The 19,867-nt window shown below is 43.2% G+C and overlaps 1 protein-coding gene and 1 long non-coding RNA gene across 4 annotated transcripts in view; one reads left to right on the top strand and one right to left on the bottom strand.

The window, feature by feature from the left end:
* Positions 1-19,867, top strand: part of dlgap4a (discs, large (Drosophila) homolog-associated protein 4a) — a 105,307-nt gene that overhangs the window by 18,795 nt on the left and 66,645 nt on the right. The gene's annotated exons all lie outside the window — the stretch shown is intronic.
* LOC145552268 (uncharacterized) lies at positions 11,559-11,853 on the bottom strand. Its single transcript, XR_014088253.1, has 2 exons — positions 11,700-11,853; positions 11,559-11,626 (listed from the first exon to the last, which is right to left on the bottom strand). It is a non-coding gene; the product is annotated as an uncharacterized LOC145552268 (long non-coding RNA).

Below are 19,867 nucleotides of genomic sequence, written 5' to 3' on the forward strand. Positions count from 1 at the left end.
GATTTTCTGGACTATCTTCTCTTGTTCTGTGTGGTCGTTGCTTTGATATTCCAACAACACTTGAGCTAAAACTTGCATAACTTTCTTTTGCTTCTAAAGGAATTCCTGACTCTGCAAAAAGCCTTCAGCAAGCGAGCATTTTGCTTTCCCGAAAGTGTTAATCATCGTAAACTAGCCCTCGGTGCGACCGCAAATGAACGAAAATTAATCATGTTTGCAAACGTGTACTGCGTGTGCTGAAATGAGTGTTTCATACTTCTTATCCACTTCGTGTCCTTGGCCTGCTGCATATTTTTATACTTCCCGTCCTTCAGTGGTTGCCGCTATTATAGCACCAATTATGATGGGTTTTCTTTGTCGAAGATGCTTTATTGTTTGCCTCGGCGTCCCAAAGGTGGGATAGAAAGAGATGCTGAGGGGAGAGCTGGGAGGCTTTCAGCAGCATGCACAGTGGAAGCTGGATGATTGTTTCCGCCTGCATACGCTTGGTCACTGCGCTGTGGAGAGTCTCATTAGTATGGATGTCAGCGCCTCTCCTTCAGCTGAACCTGCAATACCACTGTAGTAGTAAAGCTGCCTGCCTGCCGCATTGTCCCTGTACAGATGATGCGAGCTCCTCTTCGTCCAACCTCATCATTACATCACAGGAGATGTTTGCTATGCATGTGCAGCAGGTAAAAGTCACGCTTCATGGTGCACTTTCATGTGTCTGTAAGTGAAAAGACAGATTAAAAGGCTCTGCTTCAAAGTGTTTGGTCTCAGCTTTTATGTAGATGTTACTTTGGAGCCAGCGTTTTCTACGTTACTGCAGCTTGAGCATTACTCCAAGGCTGTGGGCCGCTCTGAAAGGAGCTGCTTTCACTAACAAGCTGGTTCTTCCCAGCAGAATGGAAACTAGCCAAGCATGGCTCAGCTAACATGAAAAGAAATTTCCTTGCACAGCGTCCTGCAAGATTACTCAGACGGCTCGAAAGTTTGCACATAATGTCATGCTAAAGCCTTAAAAAGTTCCTTTATTGCGGTTCGTGTGTTAGAACAGCACAAAGAAAAATGGAAGGTTTTTATAAATGGAAAATTCATAGGCATGTGTAATTCCCCTATTTGAGTCAATTCTTTATAGAGCCAAATTTCACTGCACTTGCAGCTGCATGTATTTTGAAGTTTACCCTGCCAGCCTAGCATACATATACAGAGATTTTTGCTATTGTAGTTTACACTTAATCGGGTTAGAGGGATTTTTTTTTTTTTTTTTGTGAAAATAAATTTTGTAACAGTTGCCACAAATTCCAAATTTGATAACTTTCTAGAATATTCTTCAGTATTTGAGATCTAAACCGTTCCTCTAGAGCTCTGGCAGGATATGATCAGTTGTTGCTTCTCTGCAAGGTGAAGCTTTCATGATTCATTTGTTTGAGTTCTTCTTTCCATGTTCAGTTCATTCTCTGTTGTTCATTATTGTCTTTAGGGTCCTTCGGTACAAGTTAATTCCTTTAGATTTAGTTTCTTACTTAGTTCTTATGTTTTGTTCTCAGTGTATTTTAGATTTTTCTCCGTGTTAATTATTCAATTTCTGTTTTGATCTCCTCCTCAGCTGTTTCATATTCCCCTGATTTCACTCACTGGTGCTCATAACTGTTTCCTTTGTTTGCGCTACATTTGCTCCATGTCCTGTTACTCTTATGCACAGTTTGTAAAACTACTAACCCTTTCATTTAACTCTCTGTTATGCTGATCCGGATCTCCTGTTTCTCCAGGTTCGGTCCAACTTCAGACTCGCATCTAACAAGTTTTCCCAGCTTTGACCTGCTTCTCTTATCATTATTTTTCACAATGGTAGTTTTTGCATGAAAGCCAAAACATTGTTTTTGTGTTCAATCTGACTGGACAAAGTCTTTTCAACAGTTGTTCTCTTCTTGCCACTCTTCCATTACGGTCCCATTAGTGCTGTTTATAGATAGTAGTTGTCGTCGCTGCAGCTCCTCCAGAGCTAACATGTCTGCCTTCCTGATCATACTCTTCTCATCCAGTGATGTCTTAATGTGTTTGCAAACACATTAAACTTCTCCACAACTTGATTTCCAATCTGTCTGCTGGATTTCTTGGTCTTCGTGATGTTTGTTTGTTCGCTAAGGCCTTAACAGAAAATCTGGATCTGTATGCGCATTAGTTTGGTGATTTAGAAACACCAGGGGTTGTCACAAATTTTACTGAGTGGTGTCAGAGTAAAGGGGGCTGAATGCAAATGCGTCGGAGCTTATTGGCCTCTTATTTGCAAAACAGTTAGAAAATTGTGTCCTTTTTTTCTTCCACTCAGACAAGTTCACACATGAAGTTTGTTGGAACACGTCTCCAACCAGCATCTCCAAAATGCAAATGATCCCTCTCTGGTGTTTCAATGCTAGACTCTGCGAAAGACTTGCTGCTGGTGGCTTACTGCCTGGATGAGTGAGATCAATCTTCACGACGGAAAGAGGGTAGAATGTTCTTGGTGGTTGCCCATTATCATTTCTGCTATGATGATACTAATTAACTAATATACTATTCAAGACTTGATGTGTTTTTGGAGTCAAATAACCAAGTGACTCTGATGTTTTGGGTGATCCAAAGTGAACAGAACTCACTTTATTCGTAAAAATGTCTGTTTTGCTGGATTTTAATTGGAACTGGTTCAGCTTGTTTGGTCGCAGTATTTGTTTGTTTACTCTGACAGTCTCAGAAGCTTCACAGGTCCGTGTTCAAGTGCGGTAAGGACATTGAGGGAAAACGTTGTCGTCACGTGCGAGGAGGAGGCAGATGTTTGGGAGCCAAGCTAAGCAGTTGGGAAAGGGAAAAAGTGTGAAAATTAAATCCCAGGAGCACAGATAGCAGGAACAAATCAAAGATCATTGCAGAAGAGATTTATGTGGAAGCAGGGGAAGTAACAAAATAAAGAGATATGGAAAAATGTGCAAATGTGGTCTTTCTGGGGAACAGCCACTTAAAGTTTCATGTTCCATTTATTTTAAGAAATGCAATGAAGTTTAAATACAATTTTTTCTCCTTGTTTATTTTAAGGTGGTGTTACAGAGACAGAAATGTTTTTTTTCCTTCAGAGCTGGTAGTTATTAACCGTGCAGAGCATTTTCACATGACATTTGAAACAAAGTAGTAGAGTCAGAAAAAAAACATGTTCATAGAAAATGTATTATTTTTCATAGTGCATAGCCAATACCACACGTATTGGTAAAAATGTGTTAAAATTCTATAAATACTTTTTTTGCAGTAGCAAAATCTCACATATGATTATTTCTTTTACTTTTACTAGGCATGAAAAATACACGCCACTTTAAGAAGTAACTCCTTTTAAACGAGTGCAGGGAAGTTTTTTGAAATGTTTCCAAACCAGAAGGGGGGCACATAAACCAGAAAACCTTAGCAGAAATTTATCGTGCTATTACCACATCAAGGGCTTCGTCTAGGAGTGTGTTGGAAATATTTAAAAGTGGAGAGCCATGAAGGACAAAAAAACAAACTGCATGAATAAATAAGTTAATGCTGAAACTCATTGTTTGTCCTCTCCTCTCTTAACTCATATCCATAAAATACGTTATACATTTATATTAGTAATCCTTTCCTCCATGCTTACCTGGGGTATAAGTGTGGAAAAAAGAGGCCCATTTCTTTTAGCAGCTCTTCAAAATGGGAAAGACTAGAAAACATGCCCTTCAGAAAAGGCTACTTCTGTAAACTAAACAGCACCGCTTCAGGTCTGTTAAGATAGCAAAACAAGCATGTGGTCATAATGTTATGCCCTTTTAGTGTCTGTTACTCCATGTGAAGTTAAGAAAAGTTATGTAAACGACTCATATTTTGTTCATTAGGGCCAAGTAAACCATTGCGTGACTTGGTTATAGCTTTACATACAAGACTGTCTTGTGAAATGTCAATGGGTTTTAGTTTAATCCTTTCTGCTCAGTCTGTTTAGACACCAAAGCAACTTGCTTGGTTTAAAAAAAAAGTATTTTAAAAGAACATAATTTGACTTAAGAGGGTTTGAAATTGATGCGAAGAGAGTGAGGCAGCCTATTTTGGCTCACAGCTGTTTACATGCAGAAAACTAACACGCAAACACTGCGTTTTGTCGTCTGGGCTGCTTTGACTTTAGGGTAAGTCTGTCAAGAAACACATGAATCACAATTTAAATTAATGTGTCCCATTTAACTGATCCACTTTCTGGAGAGTTACTGTTCAGCCGAGGAAAACAGACCTTTCCTGTCCCTGTCATCCTTTTTTCTTCCAATTTTTAAAGCATCAAAGCAAACTGAGGTTTATTCTGTCCATGATTGACAGGAATGGATGACGGAACGAAAAGGACCTGAGCGAATATATTCTCCCTCTGAGCTCCATTGTCCTTCGCCCCACCTCGAGGCCAGAGGATAAACTCTCCTCTCTCTCTGCGCCGCTCCACTCTGTCATCACTCCTGGGTTTCATTCAGTCAGTGTGACAATAAGTATATGGCTGCGCTCAGCTTTGCAAAGTCACCTGATTATGCAATATTCTGTTTTTAGCCCTCACATCATCAGCTGATCTGTTAATTTTGCAACAAAAAAAACCAAAAAACAAATAACCGGAGATAAAACTCGCTGTTATTGGAGCTCTGCCTTGACGTTAGGTGAAATAAATAGGAAGACAATGCGTAGCCGCAGTAGGCCGTGGTACCACACAACCCCCCCGCTGTGTGCTGTTTGCGACTTTCCACTAAATTTTAAGACGATGCATTTCAGTCATAGTTGTTCTGTAGGCTCTGCTTCACACCTGCTGCAAAGTAATGCTTGCAGCAGGGGGGGAGTTTTTCCAGGCGTGACTCAGAAATGCTGATACCCAACACTTTTGCACCTTGTGAGACATATCGACATTTTCTCTCACTGTTTTTGATGGCGCATTTGGTCCTGCTAGATGAGAGTCCCATGCATCAAGCCGTGACAGGTCTGTTGAGCAGCAGTCTCGTCTCATCGTTTACGTTTTTTCATTAACCCTCCACTCTTTGTCTACTGTTCTGCCTCACATCTCTGTCCAGTCGACTTTTATGTTTCGGTCTCTCTGGAAGCTTTCATCTTCTGATTAGAAAGTTCTGTTAAACATTTCTTTCCCATGTCAAATTCCAGGTTGTTTAAGCCTTTGTCTTTTCCTCCCTCCTCATTTGTTTGAAGTTTTCATTAATGGTGTTATGATTAGCATAAATGAGTAATGCTTTCTTTTTCTTGTCATTAAAACTGAAAAAAGAAAACTGCTGGAATGAATTTAATTGGCAGCATTATTAGATACATCTCACCAGTATCTGGTTGATAAGGGTGTGACAACCATTAAACAGAACGGAGCAGCACTTGTCCTTTGACACGCACCACGTCTTAAACCACATTGAAAAGCTTCCTCTGAGATTTTGCTCCATTTTTGACAAGATTTCATCATGAAGTTGCCACAGATTTACGATGTAAATCTCCCATTCCACTCACCAGAGGTGCTCGAAGTTCACCCAACAAGTGGCTGTGACTTTTAAAGAATGGAGTATAAATTAATTCCTATATTTTCATTCTGAGCACGCCATGTTGTGCCCCCACCCCTCCTCAGTAAATTGTGGAAGAGACAAGAGGCACTCTAATCAGTGTTGAAATATTTCATCATGCAGTATTTCTCTTTGTTGTCAGGATTTGTTTCTTTTTTTCTTGGTCTTTCGTTGTGGAGGAGGCATGTTTCCCCATGTTTGCTTGGCCTCTCAGAGATTATTTCCACTATCATAAATCGTTGCTGTTAGATAATTTTGGCTCAGACTGGCAACTTTTCCATTACTGTACAAAAAGCTCCCTGAACCTTGCAGAAATGAGACATGGCTTAAACGCAAATGGATGCATGAATTAGCTCATGAAATGTGCAAAATACTTCAAGATAGCTGTTTATTTCAGAAAACTTGACTTGTGATTTTTTGTGTTTGAAATTTGTATTTATTTACCATTATTTTGAAAGAAAAAAAAGCTCTTCACTTACATTAAATTTCAAAATATGTTGCTTATGATTGATTTGTTAAGCCAATAAAAAAGGTAAATCTGTCATGATGGGAGGTAAGTTACGAACCCACATGCGAGAACACAACCAGACAGGCAGTAAAGTTTACAATGATTTTATTGAAAGGGAAGGAGGTGAGTTCTGGAACTGCGGACCGGGTCGTCTGACTGTCAACAGGGGAGCACAGGGTTAGACAGAGAACGGTGACGAGTAAAATGATAACGACTGAGGAGGGCTTACTTGGAAGGAGGATGAAGTAGATGTAGTGGAGTGAGAACGGCAAGTAATCCTGGAACGGTCAGGTGACCTCACCTGAGGCGACAGCCTGGAGCTAGGTCTGTCGGCGGTTGTTCTCCGGGAACGGCGAGTAATCCTGGAACGGTCAGGTGACTTCACCTGAGGCGACAGCCTGGAGCTAGGTCTGTCGGCGGTTGTTCTCCGGGAACGGCGAGTAATCCTGGAAACGGTCAGGTGACTTCACCTGAGGTGACAGCCTGGAGCTAGGTCTGTCGGAGGTTGTTCTCCGGGAGGGTTCGGGCGCGGGTCTCCTGACCCGTGGCGTCCCGAAGGGGAATCCACCGGAGACGGATCGACAACAGGGAGTAGTACGCACACACACTCGGGGTTGGCGACAGCCGGTAACACCGGCTTCGTCGAGGGAGGACACAGGCGGGAGGATCTCACGAGGGGTGGCGTCTAGGCCGGTAATACCGGTAGCGTCGAGGGAGGACACAGAGGGGAATGATCCACGGAGGGAAAGGCACACTCACTCAGAAGCCAGCAGTGATGGAACGAACCAGAGCAACGAGGAGGCGGCGGGAGAATCTGACGAGGAAACAACAGAGGTTAGATTCAGACAATACTCAGAGGGCCTAGTTCTGGAACGTAGTGTTACCAATGCGAGCAAACACTCAGGCGGTGAGATGAAGTGGAGCCGCTGCTTATATCCACCGTCAACGCCTCCTCAACAAGCTGCAGGTGTGTGTACGGGTTGACCCAGGCGGCTTCTCAGGGGTGGCGAGGTGGTGCCCTCTGGTGGACACCCGGCGTAATGCCGGTTCCAACCAGGATGGAAGACAAACAAAAGACTAACAAACAAAAAACATAACTGGGGAAACACGGATCCTGACAGTACCCCCCCCTCAACGGACGCCACCTGGCGGCCGATCAGAGGACGAGGGCTGAGAGTCCCAAAAATCTCTTATGAGGGTGCGGTCGACAATGAAGGAACCGGGAACCCAGGACCGTTCCTCGGGACCGTAACCCTCCCAGTCCACCAGATATTGGTAGCCGCGCCCACGTCGCCGGGAGGCGAGGAGCCGGCGGACAGTGAAGATCGGTTGACCATCTCCGTCAAGGGTGGGTGGAGGGGGCTCGGCCGGAGGGCAGAGCTCACTGGAGACGGAAGGTTTGATTTGGGACACGTGGAAGGTAGGGTGGACACGTAGGGAAGGGGGAAGGCGGAGCCGCACCGCCGAGGGTCCCACCAGCGCCAGGATCTCGAACGGGCCAATGAACCTGGGGGACAGTTTCTTGGACATGGCCTTGAGGGGTATATCGTGCGTGGACAGCCATACCTTTTGTCCCACGGAGTATGTCGGGGCAGGAGTGCGTCGTCGGTCAGCTCGTTTCTTGTTAATGGCAGCTGTATTATTGAGGGCAGTGATGGTGTCTTTCCAGATCTTGTGGGTTTTGCGGATGTGGTGTTGGACGGAGGTGACCGAGGTGTTGTCTTCGTCGGAGGGGAGGAGTGGTGGTTGGTAACCTAGAACTATCTCGAAAGGCGAGAGACCTGTGGCGGAGGAAATGTGGCTGTTGTGTGCGTACTCTACCCAGTGAAGGTGTTGGGCCCAGTCGTCGGGGTTGGAGGAGGTGAGGCATCGCAGGGTGGTCTCGAGTTCCTGGTTCATGCGCTCAGTTTGTCCATTAGTCTGGGGATGGTAACCGGAACTGAGGGCCGCTTTAGCCCCCAACGCGGAGCAGAACTGGCGCCAGACCTGAGAGACAAACTGGGGTCCACGATCGGACAGGATCTCCTGTGGGATCCCATGGAGCTTGAAAACATGTTTGAAAAGCAGTATAGCGGTCTGGGCTGCAGTGGGTAGCTTTTTGAGGGGGATTAAATGGCAGGCTTTGGAGAATCGGTCAATTATGGTGAATATGGTGGTCATACCTTTAGAACTTGGAAGTCCAGTGACGAAATCCACGGCGATGTGGGACCAGGGGCGTTTGGGTATGGGTAGAGGCTGTAGCAACCCCGCGGGAGGTTGGTTGGAAGATTTGTTTCTTGCGCAGATGGCGCAGGCAGACACATATTCTTTGACGTCCTTGTGAATGGACTCCCACCAGAACCTGCGGTTTATCAGCCCAATGGTGCGGCTGATGCCGGGATGGGCCGAAAACTTAGAGGCATGGATCCAGTGAAGGAAGCGGGAACGGACTGCAGGGGGAACATACAATTTGCCTGGCGGGCAGGCTCCAGGAGGAGGTTCTGTACCTTGTGCCTGACGGATAATGTCCTCTATCTCCCAAGTTACCACGCCTATGGTGCAGTCGGGAGGAAGGATCGAGGCAGGAACTTCCTCCGAGTCGTCAGGGGAGTAGACTCGGGACAGCGCGTCAGGCTTTACATTCTTGGACCCTGGGCGATAGGAAATAGAAAGATTAAAACGTGAGAAAAACAGGGACCAGCGCGACTGGCGCGGGTTGGACCTCTTGGCCGTCTGGAGGTAGGAAAGGTTCTTGTGGTCAGTCCAAATAATTACGGGGTGTTCCGCTCCCTCAAGCCAGTGTCGCCACTCCTCTAACGCCAGCTTGATGGCGAGCAGTTCCCGATCCCCCACATTATAGTTCCTTTCAGCGGGGGAAAGCCTGCGTGAGAAGAAGGCACAAGGGTGCAGTTTATGGTCCTGACTGGTGGTCTGAGAGAGGACTGCCCCAACCCCAGTATCAGATGCGTCAACCTCGACCACAAACTGCTTACTGGGGTCAGGCTGGATGAGAACAGGGGCTCTGGCGAATCGAGACTTTAGCTCCACGAAGGCCGCCTCGGCCTGTGGGGTCCAGGAGAAAACCCTTTTGGTGGAGGTGAGAGCTGTCAGAGGGGAAGCGGTCTGGCTGTAGTTGCGGATGAATCGTCTATAGAAGTTAGCGAACCCAAGGAAGCGTTGGAGCTGTTTACGAGTCTCCGGCTGAGGCCAGTCCAGAACTGCTTTTACTTTGTCCTCTGCTGCCCTCACCTGACCGCTCTCGAGGACATAACCCAGGAAGGTGACTGATGGAAGATGGAACTCACATTTCTCTGCTTTGACATAAAGTTTATTCTCGAGTAGTCTTTGTAGTACTAGGCGGACGTGCTTCTGGTGCTCCACGAGGGACTTAGAATAGATCAAAATATCGTCTAGGTAGACGAACACGAATACGTTAATGAAGTCCCTGAGAACATCATTAACAAGGGCTTGGAAAAAAGATGGCGCGTTGGATAACCCAAAGGGCATAACGAGGTACTCGTAGTGGCCCATAGGTGTCTTAAATGCGGTCTTCCACTCGTCCCCTTCTCTAATCCTGAGCAGATGATAAGCGTTCCTGAGGTCAAGCTTAGAGAAGATGGTAGCTCCCTGAACTGGCTCGAAGGCTGAGGAGAGAAGCGGTAGCGGATACTTATTTTTAATGGTGATCTGGTTTAGCCCTCTGTAATCAATACATGGTCTTAGGGATCCGTCCTTTTTCCCCACAAAGAAGAAGCCCGCTCCCAGCGGGGAGGACGAGGCGCGTATGATGCCTGCGGCCAGGGACTGGTTGATGTAGTCCTCCATGGTCTGTCGCTCTGCTCTGGAGATGTTATAGAGCCTACTGTTCGGTAGAGGGGCCCCGGGCAGGAGGTCGATGGCGCAGTCGTAGGGCCTGTGGGGTGGCAAGGAAAGAGCCTTGTCCTTACTGAAAACCATTTTCAAATCTTGGTACTCACTGGGAACCCCGGAAACATCTGGGGAATCCCCCTCCGCCGGGGTAGGGCTCGGGCCCTTAACTGGAACGGCGGAACGGAGGCACGTGGAGTGGCACTTGGTGGACCAGGAGACAATTCTTCCCTCCACCCAGTCGATGTGGGGGTTGTGAGTATATAGCCAGTTGAAACCCAAGACAATGGGTGAGCTGGATGTGGGGAAAACAAAGAACATTATTTCTTCGGTGTGGTTACCGGATATGAGAAGACGGAGAGGTTTGGTTCTGTGGGTGACTTGGGGTAAGTTCTTTCCGTCCAAAGATGATACTCGTAGAGGGGCTGGTAATTGTTCCATCTCGATGGAGAACTGACGCACTAAATCAGAACTGATCAAGTTCTGTTCGCACCCAGAGTCGATGAGGGCCGATGCGGGCAGCGAGTCCTGGTGAGAGAAGAGAGTGACTGGTATGATTAGGCGGGGTCTGGTCAGGGTTGGTTCCGGCAGCTTCCCCGCACTTACTGCCGGACCTGTGAGTTTAAACGGAGAGGACAGTTAGCTATCATGTGGTTTGGTTCCCCGCAGTAAATGCATAGCTTAGAGCGTATCCTTCTCTGGCGCTCCTCGGGTGTAAGTCGGGTGTTTCCCAGTTGCATGGGTTCTGGCTCACGAGCGGGAGGAGAAGGAGGTAGCAACTGCTGGGGGTTTGAGCGGCTTCCGGCTCTGGAGACTCGGGGGGGTGAAACCTGTCGGCCTCGTTCCCGTACCCTGGCACGGATACGATTATCTAACCTTATGGCTAGGTTAATGAAATCGGTCAATGACTGAGGTTCATCTAGCGTGGCTAGCTCGTCCTTTATGTGCTCATTTAAACCGTGGAAGAAGGCACTTTTGAGTGCGGTGGCATTCCAGCCTGAAGCGGCCGCCCTAATTCGAAAATCTATGGCGAAGTCTGAGACGCTTCTCCTACCTTGTTTGAAGCCATGTAGTTCTCTAGAGGCGGCCGTTCGTTCGGTTTCCTGGCAGAAAACCTGCTTAAATTCTGCCAGAAACTCAGGGTAGGTACATCCATAGTTAGCTGCCTCGGAGAATCGGGCTTCAGCCCACTCTAGGGCTCGGCCAGAAAACAGGGATAAAAGAAATGAAATCTTGGAACTGTCGTGCGGAAAGCTCTGTGGTGAATGGTTAAATACAATTGTACATTGTAGGATGAATCCCTGAACCTTGCTTACGTCACCAGAGAACCTTTCGGGAGTAGCAGGGCGGATATCTGAAAACCTGGAGTGGGGAGGTGGATCTGGAGTTGCTGGAGGGACCGACGAGGACGTGGAGTGGTGATCTGAAACCTGTTGAGTTGAATTCTGTAGGAAAGTAGAAAGTTCAGTTAATCGTCGGTTAGTTTCGGCTTGGTGGTTTCCCAGCTCTCTCAGAGCTGCGTCGTGGGACTGAATTAATGCATGTTGATCTGATAACGCCCGTCTGATAGCGTCCGCGGAGGTCGTGTGTTGGCCTGAGTGTTCTGTCATGATGGGAGGTAAGTTACGAACCCACATGCGAGAACACAACCAGACAGGCAGTAAAGTTTACAATGATTTTATTGAAAGGGAAGGAGGTGAGTTCTGGAACTGCGGACCGGGTCGTCTGACTGTCAACAGGGGAGCACAGGGTTAGACAGAGAACGGTGACGAGTTGAATGATAACGACTGAGGAGGGCTTACTTGGAAGGAGGATGAAGTAGATGTAGTGGAGTGAGAACGGTAAGTAATCCTGGAACGGTCAGGTGACTTCACCTGAGGCGACAGCCTGGAGCTAGGTCTGTCGGCGGTTGTTCTCCGGGAACGGCGAGTAATCCTGGAAACGGTCAGGTGACTTCACCTGAGGTGACAGCCTGGAGCTAGGTCTGTCGGAGGTTGTTCTCCGGGAGGGTTCGGGCGCGGGTCTCCTGACCCGTGGCGTCCCGAAGGGGAATCCACCGGAGACGGATCGACAACAGGGAGTAGTACGCACACACACTCGGGGTTGGCGACAGCCGGTAACACCGGCTTCGTCGAGGGAGGACACAGGCGGGAGGATCTCACGAGGGGTGGCGTCTAGGCCGGTAATACCGGTAGCGTCGAGGGAGGACACAGAGGGGAATGATCCACGGAGGGAAAGGCACACTCACTCAGAAGCCAGCAGTGATGGAACGAACCAGAGCAACGAGGAGGCGGCGGGAGAATCTGACGAGGAAACAACAGAGGTTAGATTCAGACAATACTCAGAGGGCCTAGTTCTGGAACGTAGTGTTACCAATGCGAGCAAACACTCAGGCGGTGAGATGAAGTGGAGCCGCTGCTTATATCCACCGTCAACGCCTCCTCAACAAGCTGCAGGTGTGTGTACGGGTTGACCCAGGCGGCTTCTCAGGGGTGGCGAGGTGGTGCCCTCTGGTGGACACCCGGCGTAATGCCGGTTCCAACCAGGATGGAAGACAAACAAAAGACTAACAAACAAAAAACATAACTGGGGAAACACGGATCCTGACAGTAACATCCTAAGGGTGAATGCTTCAAGTCTTGTTGCTTTATTATTTTTAATCCTGTTTTATTATTATTATTATTATTATTGTTATTATTATTATTATTATTATTATTATTATTATTATTATTATTATTATTAGGTTTATTGAAGGCTGGATATTTAAAAATGCAAATATACATGCAGCTCTGGAAAAAAGTAAGATCACTGCCGGATGATCAATTCACTGATTTTACTGGGTAAATGTTTGAGTAAAATGAACATTGTTCTTTTATTCTATGACCTACTGACAACATGTCTCTGAAATTACAAGCAAAAATGTTGTATTTATTTGCACAAAATGAGAAATTATCAGAATAATGAAAAGACGATGCTTTCAGACCTCAAATAACGCAAAGAAAACAAGTTTGTATTCATTTAGAAACAACAACACTAATGTTTTAACTCAGGAAGAGTTCAGAAATCAGTATTTGGTGGAATAACTAGGATGTTTTCACTGCAGTGGTCTCTTAATTTTTACAGGAACTTTATGCACCAGCTGTCTAAAACAGGCCTTGGTCACTCCTGTACTGTTTTCGTGGGACTCCTCTTCTTCTATCGATTGAATCAACTTTGTTCTGAGATCAAGGCATTCCCCTCTGCTCAACATGTGGTCAGGTTTCAGCATTTCATTATCAAAGACCTCTCCGAGTATCTGGCACCCAAAGTGCTGATCCCTGACTCTGAGTGACGTATCCTTGGATAAAGAAACTGTAACTCTTGCATTATTTATGTGCCTGCTGTTTGGTATGGAAATATTGAACACTGTTATTTCTTTTCCATGACATGCTCTCCTACTGGCATAATGTACTCCCAGATGACTTAGAGCATCCGCTGATCCAGAAAGTCTCTGAAACAGAACTTTTTCCTTGTATTTAAATACAATTAAAAAGTTACAAATTGAGAATGTTTTCAGACTAAAAGTGATGCTTTCTTCCACTTTGTTATTTATCTGTCAGATCCATATAAGTTACCCTCCTGTTAGCTACACATAGCTTTGTTTCATAGTTCAAGCGAATCCCCTCTTTATCAGAAACCTTAAGGGAATATATGTTAATTTGAAGCTTTCTGAAGGTTCTGACTCATTTTTTCTCAAGCAAACTAGCAATCCATCCTGCTGACTCACAGCATGTTTCAGATGCCGATGTTGGGTTCTGGTCCTTCCAGTCGGACTGAATCATAAACTTAAAAAAAAAAGGACAATTGCTTCAATTATATGTAATTACATTCACACTAGCTTGCAAAGTAGTCTTTAGACTTTGAAGCCTGACTTAATTTCCGTATAAACATCCTGACCTTGAGCATACTGAAACCTTAAAAACGGTTTATTTTTTACCTCTGGGATAAAGTTTGACTGGTTCTGACAAAAGTCAGAAACTTCAAGTGTCAGAAAAGAAAAACATATGATCAAATTACTTAAACCCACATATTAATGATATATAATTTGAATAAAGTTATAAATTGTGATGTTTAAAAAATCCCCTCACTGCACAAGATTGACCCTTTGTTCAAAAAAACCTTTAAAGTTTATTTTAAATTTTTGGGTGTAAAAGATATTTGTTCTCCTTGAACTTAATTTCATGACTATATGATAGTATCTTATTTTTTATTTTATTTTTATCCTTCAATGCTTCTTTAGGGGCTAAGAACATATTGGTGAAAGAAAATATAGCTATAATAACAAACACCTTCTTTTTTAAGTATTTATTGCGTTTTTCATGGTCAAACTAAAAATTTCCTGCTGTAAATGTTTCAGATTATAAGCTACCTTTTTTCAAAAGGTCATGTAATATTTGTGGCTCTAAAGGAGTTTAATTTAGTCGAACTGAGGGCAGAAATTTTTCTTTGAATTGTAAAGGTTGCAGATTCCTAGTTTGGTTCAGACATATTCAAATCCCAAAATGTCTCCAGCTCCAATCATAAAGAGAGGGGATTTTATAAAGCATTAAATGCAAATGCACCAATCTGTTTTCTTTCATTTCACAGCTACATATATGGTGATGTCTATTATAAAATCCTAACACTCAAGGAAGGGTACATATTAGACAAAGTGTGACATAAAATCTGCTAATCAAATACGGGATGACATTGATGGCACCAAAAGAACAGAAAAATACAGAAACATGTTTAATATATGAGGCAGGAAGTAAAAACTGGATAATAATATAGAGCAACCCAAGCAGATTTTGAAGAAATCGTCACAAAGGGGCTTGAACCAAATTGTAGATTGAGCTGAGATTGTGTTAGCACTTGATTCAGTCGCATCATTTATGTCAGGAGAAATGTGCTGCAATGTCATAAGCTTATTCTGAAAACTGGCAGAAAGATTTCTCAGTTGATCTCTCCAAATTTAACACATTAATTGCATTGACGGCAAATTGTAAATGTGTATGTCTAACATAAATGCCTGTAAAAGTAAACCAGATCTGTTACTAATCAAGCATTAACATATTTAGTCACTGGAGGTAAATTATCTGCCGTTTCCCAATGTATGTTGAAAGGTTAAAACAATATCTGTCAGATTATTGGTTTATACCATTTCCACTTAGTGAATTAACCACAAAGCTTTATCCTTTTCTGTGAATGTAAGCTTGAGAGCAGAAAAAAATAGTTTCTTGTAATTCTTTGCATTCCAAGCATTTTAATAAAATGACCCCTCATATTTAGGTCACACAGAGCAAAAATTAAATTGGTAATTTTTAAAATATTGTTTATTGTATTCAGTAAGATATCTGATATTGCAGTGTTACAATTCTCTCTTTATTGGAGTGATTTGTACTTGCTGCAGCATCTACTGCTGTCTGCTAAAAGTTTATTATTATTCCTTCTTGAAGCTATAATTCGGCTGTGTAGACACCAATTCATTGAAAAAGTGACATTCCAGCAGCCATGCATCAGCTTCACATGTAAGATTTCTCTGGTGATGCAGCAGATCTCAGCCCTGACAGCCGTCCTCGTTACTCGTGTGTGTTTGTGTGTGTGCGTAGCCTTGTATTTGATACATTTTAAGGACCACTTTCCTAACACATACTACATTATGGCGACCAACTGAGGAGAAGAGCTGTTTTGGGTTAGGGGTTAGGTTTTGGGACTAAAAAATATGAATTGATTTCGGGTTAGTTATGTACTGGTTTTAGTCAGAATATGAGCAGCAGCGTTCTGGATCAGCTTCAGCTGTTTGATTTTTTTTTTTTAGGAAGACCTATGAAGACATTGTGACAGTAATCAATGCAACTAAAGATAAAGAAATGTATGAGTTTCTTTTGATCGTTCTGGGACAATCGTCTTTAATCCTGGAAATGTCCTTCAGGTGATAGAAGACTGACTTTGTAATTATCTTTATGTGTCTTTGAAGGTTCATGTCTTTGAAAGTTTGTCACTACACCCAGATTTCTGGCCTGATCACTAGTTCCTAATTGTAGATCATTCCTATTTGGATCCAAAGTTCAGAACTTCAGCTTTGTATCTGTTCAACTGGAGAAAGTTGTGGCACACCGATGCATTGATTGATGTGTAATGGTTAGCTTCAAGGTCAAGGTAAATGGAGTGTCCCTGCAAAAACAGAGAAACATAACGTGTGTGTTTTAGCATTTCTCATCTTGCCTGTTTTTCCAACCAATACCACATTGCGAGGACCGACTGCTCCCTACAGAGCTCAAAGTCCCTAAAGAAGAAGTGCTGTTTTTTTTGGGAGAGGTGTAGGGCAAAGGTCAGGGTTAGGGTATAAAAATGAATTTAAAATGAATGGAAGTCAATGCAAAGTCCTTGTGAAGGTAGAAAGACTGAATATGTACATGTGGTCGTGCAGTCGGCCTGACAGGAGTGGGTCGGCCATGTGTAAAGGAGTACTCACAGCAGGCTGACCAGAGTAATGAAAAGTGCATGACTGCAGCTGATACCTGTGGCCCGGCTCACCTGAAATGGCTCTGACACACACATGCACCCGATTCCAAAATGCAATAAACCTAGCATGTTTTAGAGGTCATTCATATCTGATTTATAGTCGACGCCATTGAGGCTTAAAAGGTGTAAAGCCTGTTTACGCGTTGTCAGTGACACTGACCAGAAATCCATAAATTGCACTGTTGAAAATTGACCAGTTCCAGACAACTGCACCCAAAGGAGATGAATCCTTCTTCATTTCTAATGGCTGCTGCCTCCACAAAGGTCCTGTGGTCATGGACGGGAGGGTGAGGGTTTTTGTCAACTTAAGGCACAATGTCGCTGTCAGATCAATAAGATGTGTAGAGCTGTCTCCTGGGTGTTGTCCTCTGGAAAGCCTTTGGCAGACATTTGATCATAGAGGGTTTGTCGTTAGTACAAGGGCACATGGTGTGAGTGGTGAGTGTGGCAGATTGACAAAGTGATGCAAGAGTGCAGCATTGTCAGTACGGATGTTGTTAACTGGAAGGAAAATGTCAAAGAAGACACAAAGAAAAATGTTCGCCTCGCCTGCATGCAAAAGCAAGAGAAGAAGAATGACGAGAGGGTCTTAGAAAACTCACTGCAAATATTACAATCCTCAACTTTATTTAGAAGACTCAGGACGTTGTGTAAACAAAATCACATCTTTATTTATGGCTCTGAAAACTAAACTTCGGTTTAGAAAAGAAAAACAAACAGAAGGTACATTTACAAGTCCTGAATAATGCAACATTTAGATGGCTGCGCAATACCAAAATCAGATCTTAGAATTGTTTTGGTACCAGGATGGACGGCTGAGTTATTATTCTTCCTTCTTCAGTACAAAGCTCATACTTTCAGTTTCTGCATGATTCCATACAACGCATGCCTCCAGCTGTCCAGGTTTGTAAAAGTGTAGCGTCAAAGTTTTGGCATGATGCTGCCAACACTATGTGTCACTTTGAGGTTGGTGCATTCAGGGTGTTGATTTTCCAGCACCTTCTGCCACATGTCTGTGGTGTTTTGCTTTTAGCAAACCTTAAACGTCTTATTGATTTCTTTAAACGATGCCTCTGTTCTTGCAACTCTTCCATGCAGGTCAGGATTATGGAGTGCATGAGTAAAACTTCCCTTTAATAGATTATTCAATTTTAGCAACGGATTGCTACATCTCCATCTTATTGCAAAGTAAAAAAAACTTTTATGGCAAAGTTTTTATTACTTTGCTATAAAAACGTTTAAATGCAAAGTTTTTATTGCGTTCAAAAAACTTTGCAATAAAAAGACTTGCATTATTGTCACAGCCTGTTGATGAGTGTTCATATTGTAGCAATTTAAGCTTCAAAAGTAAATTTTTGTGCCACATTTGGGCACAGTTCAGATGTCACACTGGGACAGGTGGTCTATAAATAAAACTCAGAAGGAAAGGGACAAAACACAACAAAACAAAAAAAAACCTGAGAGATTGACAACCTAACAAATGCATTTCTGGAGAGATGCAGATAGTTTTTCTGACATCACAGTGAATTTGTGAGTTTCTCCAAAAACAGGGAGCATACCCAGTGCACCTGTTGTACCGTGGCAGAAAAGTGTAAAAGCTCTTTGTAACAAAAAAAAAGAGCTTGGAAATCATGATGGTGTATTTTGATCTCCTACATCCATAAGCAAAACAATCTGAGAAAGCTCTACAGTATCCTCCTTTCTCCCTTTCTTAAAAGAGCTGTTGCTCTTGTATTTATTTACTTGTTTCTTTTTTTCTCTGCAGAACGATTAGGAACACGTATTCATCAGTTTATCTGCGTTCATGTTGTTGCTGATCAGCATGACGTCTGTGCCGTGCCTTGATTGTTGTAAGCTATTTACAGTCTTCTGTCTGCGTCTTTGTGTCTTCTGCAGTCTATTCTCAGATGGCGGCTTGCAGAGTCTGCTGCCACTGACATCAGCCAGACATGTTTTGAGATAAATGGAGCCGATAAACAGATTAAATAGTTAGGAAATTGCTTTGTGTCCATTTATTTATGGTGTTTGAGGTTTTTTTAAGCAATGAATTGGAATAAACCCTGTGAACCCTCATTCTGGGAGATGGGTTGTTTATATCTGTTTATATAACTTTGCATTAATTTGTCCCTTTTTTGGGAACACATAAAACTTTTCTATGCTGTGATGCAAATTAATGCCAAATATGATGCAAAACATGTTGCTGTAATAAATGATATAATCTGTTTGGATACAATATGATAAAAAATATTTGATACATTGTGATACATTATATAACATGGCAATATGATTTTCATCCAAATATAATGACATAATTTACAATACTATATACAGTATATTATTTGATAGAAAGGCATGCAATACAAAATGATATGTTACAATATGTTATGAAAAGATCAGTGTGTGATCATTTGTGAAAAACACCTTAAAATGATTTTTACATAAACTTTTAGGAAGTAAACAACATAATCTTATAGGATATAACCACAAATTCTTTCCACCAGTATATTTCAATTTCTTAATTTTATTATATATTTTGTTAAAACTGTAACTGTAGTTGTGTGCTGTATTTAAATCAAAGGTAGCCCACCAACTTTTTTTTTTCAGCTAAACTAAATTGTACATTTTGTTTGTGTTTTATGTTTCCCTTAACGCGCCTTAAATAAAAATAATTTCAAGGTCTGTTCTTCACAGTTTCAATGAAATATAATAAAAACGTTTCCAGTATACAATGCTCTTGGTCCAACAGTCAAAATCTTCTTAATGAGAAACTAAAATTCTCTGCCTAAATCTTATCAAATTGTAGTCCTGCTTTTGCTACAAACCCAAACATTTCACAGCAGAAACATTCTGAATTTGCAACTTAGCCTCGATTTCTTACGATGACTTCCCAAGAGCCAAGCGTCGTTTACAACATGATATTGTTGATTGATTCTGGATCTTTCTCACTCTTTTTTTTTTTTTCAGTCCATTGTCACGCTGACATTTCAGCACCAGAGTATGTTCTCTTTGTAGCTGCAAACAGCAAACACAAAATCCTTGACAGGTGAACTGGGTTAAAATTTACTCTGCGTTTTGTTTGGTACGTCTGTGTTTAGAAAGGGATCTTGGAGATTGTTAAAAGGATTTCCAGAGAACAAAAGAAGATAAGAATAGGCAAGTGTAGGAACTTGAAGTTACCGCACACGTAAACTTCCCCCTGACAAATTTCATGTTCTTTTATACTTATCTGAAAAAAGTTTTGAGAGGACAGTGCCTATTAGTGCATGATTGACATCAGTGGAGTTTATTATGTAATCCAGTGGCGGCACAAGGACACTATTATTGCTCACTTTCCCTGTCATCTGGACCTTAGTGTGGCTGTGACTCTTTTCCCCTTTTGGGTAAAGTCTCAGGGCGATGTGATTCAGCGGTGCTGTCAGAAACAGCA

The sequence above is a fragment of the Poecilia reticulata genome, chromosome 7, assembly GCF_904066995.2.
Source record: "Poecilia reticulata chromosome 7, P_reticulata-male-v2, whole genome shotgun sequence".
NCBI lineage: Eukaryota > Metazoa > Chordata > Actinopteri > Cyprinodontiformes > Poeciliidae > Poecilia > Poecilia reticulata.